This window comes from Tauraco erythrolophus, chromosome 14, assembly GCF_009769465.1.
Source record: "Tauraco erythrolophus isolate bTauEry1 chromosome 14, bTauEry1.pri, whole genome shotgun sequence".
Classification (NCBI taxonomy): Eukaryota; Metazoa; Chordata; class Aves; order Musophagiformes; family Musophagidae; genus Tauraco; species Tauraco erythrolophus.
The window spans coordinates 1,579,143-1,584,231 of record NC_141478.1 but is presented as its reverse complement, the minus strand read 5'-3'; positions in this window follow the sequence as shown (position 1 = coordinate 1,584,231).

Sequence of the window (5,089 nt, the reverse complement as noted above, 5' to 3'; positions counted from 1 at the left end):
CTTCCAGGGACGTTTTATAAATAAACTTTCTTTGTTTATACTCGCTCTTTAATTTTATTGTATCCACTTACACAGAACATGAGCCAGAAGTCAAGTGACCTGCCAAGAGCCCACTCGCTAACTGGAAATACGTCCTCCCAGTCTTGTCTAGCACTAAAACCCGCCGTCACCGACAGCTCCTGCATGAGAGGCGGCCGGGGCGGTCCTGGAGTAAGTAGAACCACGTCCCCTCCGTCGGGATTCACCGGCACGGGAGAGCGGAGGCGGCGGCGACTCCTCGGGAAAGCGCGATGCTTCGTTGCTGTTCGTTTTGATTTTTGATTTTTCCTATGCAAAAAAAAAAAAAAAAGGCTACAGTGGGTGCGGAACTGGAACGGGGTGCGGGAAGGGTTGGGATTTCCAGCAGGATGCTGCCGCGGCGGCAGCCTGGGACCCTTCCCGTGACGGCGGTGCTGCTGGGGGCCGTGGCTGTGGCACTGCTGGGTGGGCTCTGGCATGGCCAGGCTTTGGCAGGAGCAGCGTGTGGTGCCCCCGGGATCCAGCCTGGGGAAGGGAGCTGCTCCGCGTGCATCCGTGCACATCCATCCTTTTCTGTAAATGAAACGGAGCGGCCGGCTTTCCGGACCAGAGAGGGAGTTTTGCTCCCTCCACCTCTTCGAAAGAGGGACCTACTCTCCTCCTGTCCGCTGGGACACGTGCCATGGGGAGGGGGGACGGGTGTCACCCACCTCATCCTGAGGGTCCCCGGGCGGGCGCCACGGCGCTGCCCCGAGGGATGGACCCGGCGGGTGCTCCGTGGGTTCAGCACGTGTGTACAATCACCCCTTTTTTTTTGTGGATTAGGCCTGTAGCACAGGGAACAACACCAAATATCGTTAGTTTACCTAGATAGATATATATATATTTTCATGAAGTCAAGTTGCTGAACTGCCGGGCACTGCCAGGGCAGCGGTTCCTCCCCTCCGTTGATTCACGTTGTGCCCCGTGCCCGCTGCTTCCCCCTCTTTCCGTGACATGTGCTGTCATTGCCTATTATTTATGCTGCCACCCGATAGTGATGAAATAAAATGTTTTCAAGATACCAAACCCTTCCCCTTGCGTCCGTTCTTTGCCGAGAGGCCGTGCGTGGCGGCGGGTGCCCACCCGAGAAAGGGTGGTGGGACCCCAAGGGGTGTTTTTTGGGTGTGCACAAAGGGGTCCTCTGCTTGTGCCACTGCTCTTCCCCCGGGCGGGGAGGACCCTGCGGGCTCAAGGGCTGGTGGCCCGAGGCTCAGCTTGATGCCATGGGATGGCTGCACGGGGCTCGGGCGTGTGGCACGAGGAGCAGAAGCCCTGATTGTGCAGGGAAGGAGGTGCTGGGAGCTGCCCCGGCTGGTCTGGGCTCCTCTGCAAGGTGAGCGGTGTCAGGGGGAGACGTTCCTTGGGGAAAGCAGCCAAAGATGAATCATGGAATGGTTTGGGTTGGAAGGGACCTTAAAGATCATCCAGTTCCAACCCCCCTGCCATGGGCAGGGACACCCTCCACTACACCAGGTTGCCCAAAGCCCCATCCAACCTGGCCTTGAACACTGCCAGGGATGGGGCAGCCACAGCTTCTCTTGGAAACCCATGCCAGTGCCTCACCACCCTCAGAGGGAAGAATTTCTTCCTTAGATCTGATCTAAATCTCCCCTCTTTCAGTTCAAAGCCATCGCCCCGTGTCCTGTCACTCCACGCCCTTGTCCAAAGCCCCTCTCCAGCTTTCCTGTAGCCCCTTTAGGTACTGGAAGGTGCTGGAAGGTCTCCCCGGAGCCTTCTCTTCTCCAGGCTGAACAGCCCCAACTCTCCCAGCCTGTCTCCACAGCAGAGGTGCTCCAGCCCTCGCATCATCTCCGTGGCCTCCTCTAGACCCGCTCCAGCAGCTCCATGTCCTTCTGCTGTTGGGGACCCCAGAGCTGAACGCAGCACTGCAGGGGGGTCTCACGAGAGCTGAGCAGATGGTTTGGGTTGGAAGGGAACATTAAAGGTTGCCCAGTCCAGGCCCTCTGCCGTGAGCAGGATCTTCAACCAGATCCGGTTGCTCAAAGCCTCATCCAACCTGACCTTGAATGTTTCCAGAGATGGGGCATCGACCACCTCCCTGGGCAACCTGTTCCAGTGCCTCACCATCCTCATCATAAACCCTTCCTCCCTTTTGTCTAGTCTGAATCTCCCCTTTGTTTTATCTCATCCCACAAGCAGAAGGAGAAACCACTATCGAAGCCCCTCTCGGCCGCTTCGGTGCCATTTGAGGTTATTTATGTCTCACGGCCTTATTCGAGGGGTGGTTTGGGACTTACTGTGCTGGGTTCTCTCCGGTAAGGGAAGAGCCGCCGTTCCTCCAAAGCCCCCCGAATCCGTGCGACACGAGCCCAATGCCGGCCACGGGTGGTGCTGATTAACGAGCCAATTAGCATATCTGCAAACCTCAGCACAATCCAGCGGCATTGCTGCCTCTGTTGCAGGTGAGGGGGTGTCTGGGGGTGCAGGATGCGGCCCCGGGGGGGGTGGGTGGCCCTGGGTGGGCTCTGCCATGCAGCGTATGGCATCGCACCCCGAACACGCCACAGGACCCCTTGCCTGGAGCTTTCGGGCTGCTCGGGAATCGTGAGACCCACCCCCTGCCCTTGGCTCTTGACAAGCCCATGGTGCCCTTGTGGGTTTTTTTGGATGGTCCTGGGTAGTTCGCAGTGTTTTCCAGGGTCTAAATGAGCCCAATGAGTCTGTAACCTCCCGGATTTTTTTTTTCTCTCCCATCCTTCTTGCAGACATTACAGTTTCTTTAAAGCCTCCCAGCTGCTCCCTGCTCCTGCAGCGTCAGCAGAGCTCATCTCTCAGCTCCCCAGGATGCCTCCAGGAACTTCATCCAGCCTCAATAAATTCACAAACACCTCATTTGGTGAAACACTGGACCAGGTTGCCCAGAGAAGCTGTGGCTGCCCCATCCCTGGAAGTGTTCAAGGCCAGGTTGGATGAGGCTTTGGGCAACCTGGTGTAGTGGAGGGTGTCCCTGCCCATGGCAGGGGGGTTGGAACTGGATGGTCTTTGAGGTCTCTTCCAGCCCAAACCGTTCCATGATTCTATGATAATTTAATCTGCAGCATTTCCCAAGCTCTCCCCTTCCAGCCCCAGGCTGAGGTCTCACCCTTCCTGTGCTGCTGCTAATTGCAATCACCTCTCCAGCACAGCCAGCCTCTTTGGGGATAACAGGTTTTAAGGAAAAAGGCTTTAAATATCTCAGCTGTCCGGAGCAGCCGGCCCCTTCCTTCTTCAAGCGGGGCCACGGGGTGATTTCTTTCCTACTTTGTTTTTCCCCTCCGTATTTCTGCTGTCCCTCTGTGCTCATCCCCACCAACCTGACCTACTTTCTGCTTTCTGGAGGTTTCGCTTTGTTCGAGGTTTGCCCTCCTCGCACGCTTCCTAGCTGCAGGATTACTGCTAATTCTCTGTTTTCCAACATTCTCCGAGCGCCTACTTGAAAAGGTTTCTGGTGATCAACACCATCCCCTCCCAAATTTATAGATGAAGAGATAAGATCTGTTTTTTTTTTTTTAAATCTAAAATTAAGTAAATGCTGAGGAGAAGCCACTATGGGGTTTATTTTGATTAAATGGGAGTTTCCCATCAATTTGCTGAGGATGCCGCTGGCCCCTCCGTTTTCTGACATCCTTAAAATCAAGGGGAGCTTTGCACTCGCCCAACTCGGCCCCGCTTGGTTCAGCACCTCCAGCTCCACACTCGGGGACCCTCCACGGGGAGCTCAACTCCCTCACAGCAAAAAAAAAATGATTGGAATTTTTTACCAATTTAGTTTTTAAAAATTATGCACCGCTGCCTTCCGACCTAAAGCAAGATCTCCAGAATCCGACTTTCCCACCCTCTCCTCCCGGGAAGAGGTTTTCAAACACCAGAGAATTTGGGGCTCAAACGGAGCTGAAGCTCCGCCGGGCTCCGCGGAGCAGCCGGCTGCTTCTCTGGGCATCCTGGCAAGCACCGGGGACGTGCCATGTGCCACATCGACCTGACGGCCGTGCTCGGAGGTACCCGCTTTAGCCAGATGTGACCAACCCAGCTGTTCCACAGCATCTGGAAGGGCTCAGCAGGGAACCACCTCATCACCTGCCATACTGTCCAGCGCTGGAAAACGACGGTAAAATTAGCAACTACAGCAAAGCTGGTCTACAGGGATGTTCGGAGCAAGGACCGGTGGTGTTCTCATGGGAACGCACGTTTGGCAAGCGCCAAGCGTGATGGAACAATAAAAACTCTGAACAGTGAGTGTTAAAGTCTTGCCAAAAAGTTTGACAGGGCAAAGCATCAGCTTTCCCCAACTATCGCTCTCCTCCTGCGTAATTGGATGACGCTGACAATTATTTGGGCTCAGAAGGTCTCCCTGCCCTTCACCACAGCCCCGTGCCCTTGCTCCAACCACCACAAACAGTACAAGAAAGCATTATCAAATCATAGAACCATGGAATGGCTTGGGTTGGAAGGGACCTCAAAGATCACCCAGTTCCAACCCCCCTGCCATGGGCAGGGACACCTTCCACTATACCAGGTTGCCCAAAGACGACCATCTCCCAGCAGATCAGAGCTTCAGCAGAATCAGTGAACAGGACTGGGGAGCAAACTGCTGCAGTTTTCTTTGAGAAACCTAATTAATTCCAAAATAAGCCTTGAAACAATTAACCGTTTGGAGAGAAGAGTCACTTAAGCGACACCCAGGCCGTTCACTGCGAACACCGGGTGAAGAGCTGAAGGGTTTCTGAGCGCTTGCAGGGTAAGAGGAAAAACTGCTGTGCCAGCTGGAGGCAGCTCACTAGAGCCCAAATGTCACTTCAGCGTCACGGTGCGAGCCTGGCATCGCTGTGCCTCCTGCACGCAGAGGGGGCGTTCACCTGGGCATCCTCGTTTGCCTCTCTGGCACCTACAGAGGCTCATCGTGCAGGAAAGGCCAGCTCCAGTTGCTGCTGGTTCCTCCTGAGAGCTGAAATAGAAAGCTGTGCCTTTGGAAAAGCGAGTTTCCCAGTACAAAGGCGAACTGAAGCCTTGGGCTGAGCGGGTTCAGAGC